The following is a 13,355-nucleotide window of genomic DNA, read 5'->3' as shown; positions in this document are numbered from 1 at the left end:
GCGTCCCTAAATGGGGTCTGGGTGTCTGTGGGGGATTTGGGGGGTTTCTGTGGCGTTTTGGGGGATTTGGGGGGTCTGTAGGGGATCTCTAGGGGTCAGCGGGAGCCTGTAGCGGGTCCGGAGAGGTCTGGGGGTGTCTGTGGGTCCCTGTGGGGGATTTGGGGGGTCTGGGGGGGTCTGGAGGTCCCCAGGGGGGTCTGAGGGGATATGTAGGGGCTCGATAGAGGGTCCTTGGGTGCCTGGGGGACCCTATAGGGGATCTAGGGTTCTCTACTTGGGATGTAAGGGGGTCTGGGGGAGTCTTGGCATCTCTATAGTGGAGTTTTGGCGCCCATAAAGGAAATTTTTGTGAATTTTTGGCTCTATACAGCTAATTCTTGGAAATTTGGGGTCCAAATTGGGCAATTTGGGGTGTTCTATTGAATTATTAAAAAAATAGGAATAGCGCCCTAATGCCGATATCCAACAATGACGGACAAAAGACTCTCCAGCAGTTTAGAGTTAGAAAGTGTATGTTTAATTACGACGCCAGACAGCGTGCGGGATAGCTCCCGAACACACGCGCGCTCACAGAAGATCACAGGGTCTTTTTATGTACAGAAGGATTGAATACCCAAAACACAAATGTATATTCATGACTTCAGTACCTCCCATTCCCCGCTTCCTATGGTAATTAGCCAAAAGCTATTAAGCATGCGTGGTTTGTTCTTTGAAATGGGTCGGTGATCTTTTTTATGGGGCGGGGTCTCAAAATGATGAAGTAAGTGAGTCTTCTTCGCTTTGACTTTTTAACCTTTTAGTGTTGCGTGACAACTGAATCCCATTTTCCCAGGAGTATTTGATTTCTGAGTTCATTGTCCTTCTTGAAGCCTATTGATTAGTCAGAATACACAAACATAAGTTGACAGGCCCCATGATTTATCAGTTCCTTGAATCCGGCTTCTGCTTATCAAAAGGGAAGTCTATCTGTCTTACTTCAGCAATATCCAGTTAAAGTCTGTAATTCTTCAAAATTAATGTTTCAATCCCCTTGGTCCCTGCTCCCTCGTGGCCATGGCAAGAGCGGGCTGGGCTGGCCCTGGCAGGGGGCTCTCCTCGGGTCCCTGCTGATCAGGGCTATGGCCCCGTGTTCCTCTGTCTTGCAGCCCTTGAAGACACGGCAGATGACAGCAGCCCTGCCATCAGAAACCTGGCCATTGAAACAGCCTTGGTCCTCCGGGCAGTCCAGAGAGCTCCGTACTCCATCCCGCGGAAGCTGCGAGATCAGCTGCGCAGGGCACGGAAGACACGGCCTCGACTGTCGGGCCTGGGCTGGCTGCGCTGCTGGAGCTCTACGGAGAGCTGATCTGGGACACTCTGTCTGCTGGGGCCAACTGAGCCAGCGGGGATTTTCTTCTTCTACAGGATTCTTCTTTTCTTCTTTTTTTTCTTCAGTATATAAATATAGGATATGTGTTACAATACACGGACTCCCAGGATTTTTCTTTTGCTGCCCTGGGTGCACAGGGGAAGAGGGGGAAAAGGGTGCTTTGTGCTCAGCATGCTGCCCAGGCGTGCAGCCTTGCAGAGAAAATGGCCAGAAGCCCCTCGGCCCTCGGTGGTCCTGCGGAAGCCTTTGCACTGCCAAGAGAGCGCGTGGGCGGGGGCCTGGGCTGTGGGCATCCCTGCGAGGCCGGAGCCTGGAGATGGCCACAAGCCCTGTGCCAGCCAGGAACCGCCGTCTGTGTCCTCCTGCCCGTGTGCTGCTGGCCGGATTGCTGAGGGCTCCGCGGTGCCTCTTGATCGGGCTCCTCTGGAGCTGCTGTGGGGCTGCGCCTCTGCTGCCGGGCAGGCTGGCCGGGCTGGGGGAGACTCTGAGGGGCTGGGCTGGTGGGAAGCCCTGAGGAATTGGGTGTCAGAGGCCACAAGCAGCCCCTGGGGAGCTGCCATGTTCCTGCCAGCCGGCTGCTCTGGCGCTCCCCCAAAGCACCTGCGGAGTGAGTGCAGGGAAAGGTGGAACCTTGCGCTCAGGGCCCTTCTCGAGCTCACTGAGGATCCCTCCCTCAATGGTGACAAGGGGGCAGTGGCTGGAGCTGAGCTGGGGAATGCAGTCGCTTGGGCTTGGCTGGGCTTCGAGAGCTCAGGCAGCTGCTCCCAGCTCTCCTGCCTCCTGGTTCGGCTGCCCGAGTACCTCGGGACAGGCCTTTGGCCTCTGGGCCCTGTTGGCACCAGGGCGGCGTTTCACGACTTGTGTTCCTCACAGGCCAAAAAAGTGTGGCCCCTGCCTGAACATTTTGTGGAGCTCCTGCGGGACACAGATGAACAGTCAGTCAGGATGACGGCCGTGATACTCAGCTTTGCAGTTTTGGACAAGGACATGCTGAGACCCAGCCCTGTCGCCCTGCTGCTGGTTGCGGTGCTCCTGCCACTCTCTGACCATGCAAGGCTCTGTGCCCCCAGCCACGGCCACTGTGTGCCCACCAAACACTTGGTGCCCTGTGGGTTTGCAGGCTCACGCCCAGCTGAGCCCCGAGCAGCCGATGCTGAGGTCTTTTTTTCTTCCTTTCATAGAGGATAACGGCCAGGTGCAGCTGCTGTCCACACTGCTCTTCTGAAAATTGGTGACTGTTTGCAGGGCCCCTGGGAGGGAATATTGGGGGTTCCTGGCAGCAGGATCCTTGTGCAGCTTCAGGCTGGGGTGGGCAGCACTTCCATCTGCAGCTTCCATGTGCTGCTCCGGCAGCTGCTGCTGCTGGGGATCCTGAGGGAAGAGGCAACGGGAGGGATGGAAATGCTGCATGGACAGCAGCAGCCAGGGCCAGGAATGAGCTTTGCCTTCCTGGTGCCGAAATGAGGCTCCTTTAGTGCAAGAGGAGGCAAAGGCAAAATCAATTTCAACAATTCAAGGAAAACTGTAGAAAACTGGAAGCCTCTCAAAATGTCACACACATTCATCTGGGAGCTCTTCAGTGTTGGTTCTTGTAAAAAGCCTTTCCCGTTTTCCCTTGGCTCTGAGATTCTGGGAGCCACCGCTGGGCTTCAGAGTTCAACTGATTTTTATTTTCCAGGTTTTTAAACAGAGCTCTGAATTGGGCATCTCTTGCCACTTTTTCTGCTCAGAACCTTGAGAAAGGTTCTCTGCTCCTGTGAGCCACATCTTGAAGGGTGCTTGGCAACCATGGAATGCTCTGGGAAAGCACTTGATTGACTTCAGGGCCAGGCTGGAGAGCTCAGCCTGAGGAAAGAACTGTTCCAGATGCCTCTGTCCATGTCCAGCTCCTCACAGCTGAGTCCCTGAACACCCTGGGTGGTTTATAGGGATTGATTTTCCCCTCCTGTTCACTTGGAGGTGATTTTGCCATCCTTTAGAGGAACATCTGACCAGCCCCTGCCCCCATTCCATTTTATTCTCTCCACTTTGAAGCTGGACCGCTGGGTTTGACATGTAAATTGGTAGTGTCTCGTCGTTCTTTCCTCCAGCCCTCAATTGTGACTTGTATTAAACACTGCAAATGGCCTCCTTTGTCTGGTGGGGAAGATGTGAGGTGGAGAAAGTTATCAGGATTTGTTTTCATGAACCTTGTGCTAGTAAAGAAAAATGAGGTTTGTCATTTTGGTGTGGTGCTGAGTGTTGGGATTTGGGAGTTTATTTCTTGCTATTGTTCTTATTATTTATTAGTGTTACTTTTCACTGGTCAGATTTTTAAATCTTAGACATGATTAACCAAGGCTGGATGTAAGTCATTAGGAAAATTCCCTTGCATTTTCCACTGGGATTAAACTGTTCAGTCGACTCCAAGTTGCCAGTGGATTTTAAAGATGGGAAATCCTGTTAGTGGTGGGTTTGGTGTGGTTTGGAGCTGGGGAAGGCTCTCATCCCCTTCCGGAGGTGCCCCAAGCCCGCTCTGCTGCCACGTCTGCACTCGCGGCCCCTCACGGCTGCCCTGCCCTGGGGACACGGTGGGACCCCGCTGTGCCGGGGCTGAGGCTCCTCACGGCCCCTCAAAACCCCTCCTGGCTACACAGAACCTCTCCTGGCCCCTGACAGCCCTTCATGGCCCTTCATTGCCCCTCACGGCCCCTCAGGGCCCCTCCTGGCCCCAGGCGTGGAGCTCCTCCCGAAGGAGAAGGGGCCGGGCCCTGCTGGTTCTCCTTTTATTTCGGTCGTTTCGCAGCCATGAGGAAAGAAAGGCTGAAATGGAGCCTTTGCCCAGCGGTTCCCTCTGGGTTAATTGCAGCCAAAGCTCCGTGCTGGCGCTGGCCCGAGCACCAGCATCCCTGCAGCCCCGCCGGCCTTTGCTGTCCCCCCGTGTCCATTCCCTGTCCCCGAGGCCCGCCCGGCTCTGGCAGCAGCAGGAGCCGCAGCGCAGCGGGCGCCGGCCCGGCCCCGCCGGGGCTCCCGGGCAGGAGCAGCAGCAGCGCCAGCCCCTTCCCACCTGCTCCTGCCTCGCCTTCCAAGGCCTTTGTCCGGCTCAATTGCAGACTGGAGCAACGCTCACCCGCTGTAGTAGTTTGAAGGCAAAACAAATGAGAGGCTCCAAGTCAGAGATACAATTTAATAGGAAAAAAAGAAAGAAAGTAAAATAAAATAGATGCAATAATACAAAAGAACACTGACAGAGTCAGAATACAACCTGAGCGTAGTGATGGAAGCAGTCCAGATGAGGTGGTCTTCCTGAAGCAGTGATCCTGTAGAAAGGTCTGGTAGCTCGGGTCCTCTGGGAATCCAGTGGGTAAGCGTCCCTCTGGTGTTCAGAGTCTCAGCTTATATCCAGGCTGGAATGCTTGGTTTCTCCCTCTGGGCGGAGCATCTCACAATGGGATGGTGAGTCATGTGATAAGGCCTGATGGGCCCATTAACAGGAGGTAGTCCAGGAGGGGGTTATCTGTGAGCTGTGTAGCAAAGGTGTTGATGGGCCCATTAACAGAAGATAAGCCAGAGTGGAGGAGGCAGGGAGCACTGCCTCACCTGGTTTCAACAGTTCATGAAGATGGTGATAGAATATACTTCAACCGAGGACACCCGCCAACAGCCCAGACTGCTCAGGGCCGCCTGTGCTGCCCTGACCCAGCCTCCAGAGAAAGGAAGGGTCGGCTTCCAGCGCTGTTTTCAGCACTGTTTCACTCAGCCTGAGGTGACGGCAGGAGGCTGCTGCTGCCTTTGCCTTGGTAATTGGAGATCGCGGCTGCTGCTGCACCCCTCTGGCTGCCGACTGGATTTTATCAGGACAACTGCAATTGCCTTTTTCCATCCTTGCTACCCGCTGTGCTTTTGTGACAGTGAACTCAGTCTTTCTGGTGCAGGCACCGTGCAAAGAAGAGATTGAAATGCTCCCAAGTCCCCGGGCACTAAGTCGAGGGGAATGAAAGCCACACAGGCCACATTTGCAGTGCTCCAACACAGCCCTGCTGCTGGTGCTGCTGAAATAGAATCAACTTAGAGAGGCCATCACAAAAATTGCCGCTGGGGTGTCAAACACAATGCAAAAATGCACCCGGAGAAAGAAAACCCAGAACTTCTTGACTCACTTCACTGCTTCCTCCGAGCAGCAGAAAAGGGAGATGCCCAGAGGTATTTCCAGCTGCTGCTGATCCCAGCTGGAGCTCTCTGCAGAGTCCCAGCAGGAACCTGAGCCCAGCCCGGGGAGCTCACACAGTGTCAGGGAGATTCTGTCTCTGGATTCAGTCAGGGTTGCATTCCCCAACAAGTGCTGGTGCCACCTCCTGTTTTCTTGGATTAAAACAGTAACACGGAAAACCTTACCAATGGCACAACTCCCCAGCCCACAAGGAAAAAATAAAGGAGAAATTGTAAAGTTTTCCAAACATTTGTCCTGCTTTGCTGCAAAAGTCGTGCTGCACTCAGTATGGAAATCCAGGAGAAGCTGCAGTTGGTGGCACATCTTGTGCCAGCAGCTCGACCTCGTTCTCCACCAAAGGTTCTTGAAAAGAGCAGCTGGGACTGTGATGAAGGCTGCTGGGAAACTGCAACAGCTTTCCATAAGTGAAATGAAAACGCAAGAAATAAACCAAGAGGTTTTCCTCTATTTATTTCTATGCTTCCCTTTTCCGTGTTGCACTACTTCTCCGTGCCATTAATTCCAAATGGATCTCACCTCTCAGATCGATGACTTAGTGAGTTTTAGACCCTCGAAAATACCATGGGCCGTACATAGAGTTTGCCTTCCCCTGTTTTTGTTGCAAAGTAACGCTGGAGACATAAGCATAGTGCTTGGTCGGGCACGAATCCTACAACCAGGGAATGTGTCCTGACAGTGTCTGAGCCTCAGCAGGGACAATGTACAGCAGCGACCGAGGGAATTCCTCTGCCACGGCACCCCTATAGACCCCCCAGACCCCCCCTAAATCCCCTATAGAGACCCCCAGCCCCCTTCCAAATCCCCTATAGGACCCTCCCCCCCCCAGCCCCTTTTAGGAAGCCCCAAGCCCTCCCCAAATCCCCTGCAGAGACCCTGAGATCCCCTAAATGTACCGTCACACCCCTTCTAGGGACCCCCAGGCCCTCCCAAAATCCCCTAGGGAGACCCCCAGATCCCCTAGAGAGACCCCCAGGCCACCCTGAACCCTCTCGAGATCCCCTATATATCCCCTAGAGCCCCCTCAGACCCCTTTTGGGGACCCTCAGACCGCCCCGAAACCCCACACAGGGACCCACAGACACCCCCACACCTCCCCGGAGCCACTACAGGCTCCCCCAGATCCCCTATAGACCCCCCCAACCCCCAGAAAGGCCACCCAGACCCCCAATAATCCCCAAAAGAGACCCCCAGACCCCCGGACTTAGGGACGCCCCGAGCCCCTTTACGGACCTCTACGGACCCTCTGTAGATCCCTCAGACCCCTATGGAGCCCCATAGCCTGCCCAAACTCCCTTTAGGGACGCCCAGACCGCCCTAAATCCCCTATGGACCCCCTTAAACCCCTTACAGACCACCCACTAAAACCCCTAAAGACACCCCCAGGTCCCCCCAGACCTCTAGAGATCCCCTAGAGATCCCCTAGAGATCCCCCATTGCCCCACCGTAGGTCTCGGACACGCCAGAGCCGGCGCGGGGGACAGGGAACAAAGATGGCAGCGACCGGGGGAGCCACTTCCGGGTCATCTGCGCATGCGCGGGACGGAACGCGCCAGCAGATGGGCGGGGCCCAAGGGAAAAGAGGCGTGGCCAATGAAAGGGCGGAGAACGAACGGAATGAGGCGGGGTCAGAGAAAGGGCGGGAACTGGGAGGGGAAAGGGGCGCGGCCAAGGGGACGCGCGGTCCTAAAAGGGTCCTGAAATCACCCAAAATGCGCCTAAAACTCTCCAAAGGGGTCTCAAATCCACCCTAAACCCGATCAGGTTTGGCCTCAAATTATCCAAATGGGATTAAAATCCCCACAAAGTGGCCTAAAATTACTCAAAGGGCACTAAAATACACCCTAAATCTCCATGGTTTGGCCTCAAATCAGCCAAATGGGGTTAAAAGAATCCAAAGCGCTCTAAAATCCAACCAAGAGGCATAAAATTGAAAAAATTGGTTTAAAAAAACCCCACAAAAATAGCCTAAAATCACTATTAAATCTCCCTAATGGGTGTAAAGCATCCTGCTTCTGCCACCTACAATGCCGACCAAATCAGGAATTCTTCCAGATGCCAGCGGCCACAAGCTCTAAGCCTGGCTTCCCTTGGAGGGCCAAAGGCCTCCTACAAACTGACATCAGGCACCTGGGCAGGTGAGTTCAGTTTCCATTTTAAAAGACCATAATTCGTGCCCAAGACCCTTTGCCTGGCATCGTGCTTCTGCCCCCTACTATCCGGAACGAATCAGGATTTCTTCCAGATGCCAACTGCCAGAAGCTGGAAGGCTGGCTTCCCTTTGAGAGACAAAGGCCTGCTACAAACTGACATCAGGAAGCTGGCAGCTGAGTTCAGTTTCCCATTGAAAACGACCGTCATTCACGCCCAAGTCCCTCTGCCGGGCATCCTGCTTCTGCCCCCTACTATCCGGAACGAATCAGGATTTCTTCCAGATGCCAGCTGCCACAAGCTTGTAGCCTGGCTTCCCATGGAGGGCCAAAGGCCTCCTACAAACTGACATCAGGCACCTGGGCAGCTGACTTTACTTACCTGGGAAACAGGCCATCATTGCTGCCGAACTCCTTGTGCCGGCACCTGTCCTCTTCCACCTACAATCCCGAACAGAACAGGATTTTTCCAGATGCAAGCCGCCACAAGCTGAAAGCCTGGCTTCCCTCTGAGGGCCAAAGGCATGCTACAAACTGACATCAGGCACCAGGGCAGGTGACTTTACTTACCCACGAAACAGGCCGTCCGTTGTGCCCGACTCCCATTGCCGAGGACCTGGTCTCTGCCATCTACAATCCTGCACAGAACAGGATTTTATCCGGATGCAAGCTGGCACAAGCTGGAAGGCTGGATTCCCTTGGAGGGCCAAAGGCCTCCTACAAACCGACATCAGGCACCTGGGCAGGTGACTTTACTTACCCCTGGAAACAGGCCATCCTCTGTGCCCAACTCCCCGTGCCTGGCACCTGGCCTCTCCCACCTACAATCCCGAAGGGAACAGGATTTCTTCCAGATGCAAGCTGCCACAAGCTGGAAACCTAACTCTGCTCTTAGGGTCAAAGGCCTCCTACAAACTGACATCAGGCACCAGGGCAGGTGCGTTCAATTTCCCTTTGAAAACCACCGTCATTCGTGCTTAAATCCCTCTGCCTGGCATCGTGCTTCTGCACTCTACTATCCGGAACGAATCAAGATTTCTTCCAGATGCCAGCTGCCAGAAGCTGGAAGGCTGGCTTCCCTTTGAGAGCTAAAGGCCTCCTACATACTGACCTCCGGTACCAGGGCAAGTGACTGTACTTACCCCTGGAAACAGGCCATCCTTTGTGCCCAACTCCCTGTGTCTGGCAGCAGGCCTCTCTCATCTCCAATCCCGAGCGGAACAGGATTTTTCCAGATGCAAGCCGCTACAAGCTGGAATTCTGCCTTCCCTTGGAGGGCCAAAGGCCTCTAACAAACTGACATCAGGCACCTGGGCAGGTGACTTTACTTACCCAGGGAAACAGGCCATCCTTTGTGCCACACTCCCATTGCCGACGACCTCGCCTCTGCCATCTACAATGCTGAACAGAACAGGATTTCTTGCAGATGCAAGCTGCCAGAAGCTGGAAAGCTGGCTCCACTTTTAGGGCCAAAGGCCTCCTTCTGACTGACATCAGGCACCAGGGCAGGTGAGTTCAGTTTCCCTTTTAAAATGATCGTCATTCGTTCCGAAATCCCTCTGCCTGGCATGGTGGTTCTGCACTCTACTATGCGGAACGAATCAGGATTTCTTCCAGATGCAAGCTGCCACAAGCTGGAAGGCTGCCTTCCCTTTGATGGCCAAAGGCCTCCTACAAACTGACATCAGGCACCTGAGCAGGTGACTTTACTTACACCTGCTAACAGGCTATCCTTTGTGCTGAACTCCCTGTGCATGGCACCTGGCCTCTCCCACCTAAAATCCCGAACGAATCAGGATTTCATTCAGATGTAAGCAGTTACAAGCTGGAAGGATGGCTTCCCTTTGAGGGCCAAAGGCCTCCTACAAACTGACATCAGGCACCTGGGCACGTGAGTTCAGCTTCCCTTTGAGAACGACCATCATTCGTGCCCAAGTTTCTCTGCCTGGCATAGTGCTTCTGCCACCAACAACCCCGAACGAATCAGGATTTCTTCCAGATATCAGCTGCCACAAGCTGGAAGCCTGGCTTCCATTTGAGGGCCACAGGCCTCCTACATACTGACTCCTGGTAACAGGGCAAGTGACTGTACTTACCCCTGGAAACAGGCCATCCTTTGTGCCCAACTCCCTGTGCATGGCACGTGGCCTCTCCTACCTATAATCCCGAATGGAACAGGATTTCTTCCAGATGGAAGCCGCCACAAGCTGGAATTCTGGCGTCCCTTCGAGGGCCAAAGGCCTCCTACAAACTGACATCAGGCACCTGGGCAGGTGACTTTACTTACCCACGGAAACAGGCCAACCTTGTACTACACTCCCATTGCCGACGACCTGGCCTCTGCCATCTACAGTGCTGAATGGAACAGGATTTCTTCCAGATGCAAGCTGCCACAAGCTGGAAAGCTAGCTCCTCTTTGAGGGTCAAAGGCCTCCTTCAGACTGACATCAGGCACCAGGGCAGGTGAGTTCAGTTTCCCTTTTAAAACGACCATCATTCATGCCCAAAACCCTCTGCCTGGCATCGTGCTTCTGCCACCTACAATTCCTGCTCGAATCTGGATTTTTTCTGGATGCAAGATGCCACCAGCTGGATGTCTGACTTCCTTTTGAGGGCCAAAGCTCTCCTACAAACTGACATCAGGCACCTGGGCAGCTGACTTTACTTACCCCTGGAAACAGGCCATCCTTTGTGCCCAACTCCCTCTGCCGGGCACCTGGACTCTCCCACCTACAATCCCGAACGAATCAGGATTTCTTCGAGATGCAAGCTGCCACAAACTGGAAAACTAACTTCCCTTGGAGGTCCAAAGGCCTCCTACAAACTGACATCAGGCACCTGGGCAGCTGACTTTACTTACCCCTGGAAGCAGGCCATCCTTTCTCCCCAACTCCCTCTGCCGGGCACCCGGCCTCGGCCACCTACAATCCCGAACGGAACAGGATTTCTTCCAGATGCAAACTGCCACGAGCTGGAGGTTTGGCTACTCTTGGATGGCCAAAGGCCTCCTACAAACTGACATCAGGCACCTGGGCAGCTGACTTTACTTACCCCTGGAAGCAGGCTATCCTTTGTTCCCAACTCCCTCTGCCAGGTACCCGGTTTCGGCCACCTACAATCCCGAACGGAACAGGATTTCTTCCAGATGCAAGCTGCCACAAGCTGGAAGTTTGGCTTCTCTTGGATGGCCAAAGGCCTCCTACAAACTGACATCAGGCACCTGGGCAGCTGACTTTACTTTCATCTGGAAGCAGGCCATCCTTTGTGCCCAACTCCCTCTGCAGGGCACCCGGCCTCGGCCACCTCCAATCCCGAACGGAACAGGATTTCTTCCAGATGCAAGCTGCCACAAACTGGAATCCTGGCTTGTCTTGGATGGCCAAAGGCCTCCTACAAACTGACATCAGGCACCTGGGTAAGTGACTTTACTTACTCCTGGAAACAGGCCATCATTTTTGTCCAGCTCCGTGTGACGGGCTCCCGGCCTCGGCCACCTCCAATCCTGAACGGAACAGGATTTCTTCCAGATGCAAGCTGCCACAAGCTGGAAGCCTGGCTTCCCTTGGAAGGCCAAAGGCCTCCTACACACAGACATCAGGCACCTGGGCAGCTGATATTACTTACCCCTGGAAACAGGCCATCATTTGATCCTAACTCCCTCTGCCGGGCACCTGGCCTCGGCCACCTACAATCCCGAACGGAAAAGGATTTCTTCCAGATGCAAGCTGCCACAAACTGGAAGACTAGTTTCCCTTGGAGGGCCAAAGGGCTCCTAAAAACTCACACCGAACACCTGGGCAGCTGTGTTTACTTACCCCTGGAAACAGGCCATCCTTTGTGCCCAACTCCTTCAGCCAGGCACCTGGCCTCGGCCACCTACAATCCCGAACGGAACAGGATTTCTTCCAGATGCAAGCTGCCACGAACTGGAAGACTAGCTTCCCTTGGAGGGCCAAAGGCCTCCTACAAACTGACATCAAACACCTGGGCAGCTGACTTTACTTACCCCTGGAAACAGGCCATCCTTTGTGCCCAACTCCCTCTGCCGGGCACCAGGCCTCGGCCAGCTACGATCCCAAACAGAAAAGGATTTCTTCCAGATGCAAGCTGCCACAAGCTGGAAGCCTGGCTTCCCTTGGAGGGCCAAAGGCCTCCTACAAACTGACATCAGGCACCTGGGCAGCTGACTTTACTTACCCCTGGAAACAGGCCATCCTTTGTGCCCAATTCCCTCTGCCGGGCACCTGGCTTCGGCCACCTACAATCCCTAACGGAACAGGATTTCTTCCAGATGCAAGCTTCCACAAACTGGAAGACTTGCTTCCCTTGGAGGGCCAAAGGCCTCCTACAAACTGACATCAGGCACCTGGGCAGGTGACTTTACTTACCCCTGGAAACAGGCCATCCTTTGTTCCCAATTCCCTCTGCCGGGCACCCGGCTTCGGCCACCTACAATCCCGAACGGAACAGGATTTCTTCCAGATGCAAGCTGCCACAAAGTGGAAGACTTGCTTCCCTTGGAGGGCCAATGGCCTGCTTCAAACTGACATCAGACACCTGGGCAGCTGACTTTACTTACCCCTGGAAACAGGCCATCCTTTGTTCCCAATTCCCTCTGCCGGGCACTCGGCTTCAAACACGTACAATCTTGAATGGAACAGGATTTCTTTCAGATGCAAGTTGCCTTGAACAGGAAGACTAGCTTCCCTTGGAGGGCCAAAGGCCTCCTACAAACTGACACCAGGCACCTGGGCAGCTGACTTTACTTACCCCTGGAAACAGGCCATCCTTTGTGCCCAACTCCCTCTGCCGGGCACCAGGCCTCAGCCACCTACGATCCCAACCGGAAAAGGATTTCTTCCAGATGCAAGCTGCCACAAGCTGGAAGCCTGGCTTGCCTTGGAGGGCCAAAGGCCTTCTATAAACTGACTTCAGGCACCTGGGCAGCTGACTTTACTTACCCCTGGAAACAGGCCATCCTTTGTGCCCAACTCCCTCTGCCGGGCACCTGGCCTCGGACACCTACGATCCCAAACAGAACAGGATTTTTTCCAGATCCAAGGTGCCACAAGATGGAAGCCTGGCTTCCCTTGGAAAACTAAAGGCCTCCTACATACTGACATCAGGCACCAGGGGAGATGATATTACTTACCCCTGGAAACAGGCCATCCTTTGTTCCCTACTCCCTTAGCCGTGCACCCGGCTCCGGCGACCTACGATCCCAAACGGAAAAGGATTTCTTCCAGATGAAAGCTGCCACAAGCTGGAAGCCTGTCTTCCGTTGGAGGGCCAAACGCCTCCTACAAACTGACATCAGGCACCTGGGCAGCTGACTTTACTTACCCCTGGAAACAGGCCATCCTTTGTTCCCAACTCCCTCTGCCAGGTACCCGGTTTCGGCCACCTACAATCCCGAACGGAACAGGATTTCTTCCAGATGCAAGCTGCCACAAGCTGGAAGTTTGGCTTCTCTTGGATGGCCAAAGTCCTCCTACAAACTGACATCAGGCACCTGGGCAGCTGACTTTACTTACCCCTGGAAGCAGGCCATCCTTTGTGCCCAACTCCCTCTGCAGGGCACCCGGCCTCGGCCACCTCCAATCCCGAACGGAACAGGATTTCTTCCAGA

General features: G+C 54.3%; 1 long non-coding RNA gene across 1 annotated transcript; it reads left to right on the top strand.

Annotated features, from left to right (window-relative positions):
- Positions 1-291: 291 nt before the first annotated feature.
- On the top strand, positions 292-1,461 carry LOC136304457 (uncharacterized). Its single transcript, XR_010724599.1, has 2 exons — positions 292-669; positions 1,146-1,461. It is a non-coding gene; the product is annotated as an uncharacterized lncRNA (long non-coding RNA).
- The last annotated feature ends 11,894 nt before the right edge of the window (positions 1,462-13,355 follow it).

Source organism: Chamaea fasciata, unplaced genomic scaffold, assembly GCF_029207755.1.
Source record: "Chamaea fasciata isolate MVZ Bird 193981 ecotype frontalis unplaced genomic scaffold, bChaFas1.0.hap1 SCAF_93, whole genome shotgun sequence".
In the NCBI taxonomy this organism is placed as follows: Eukaryota; Metazoa; Chordata; class Aves; order Passeriformes; family Sylviidae; genus Chamaea; species Chamaea fasciata.
This window is presented reverse-complemented; position numbering and strand designations above follow the sequence as displayed.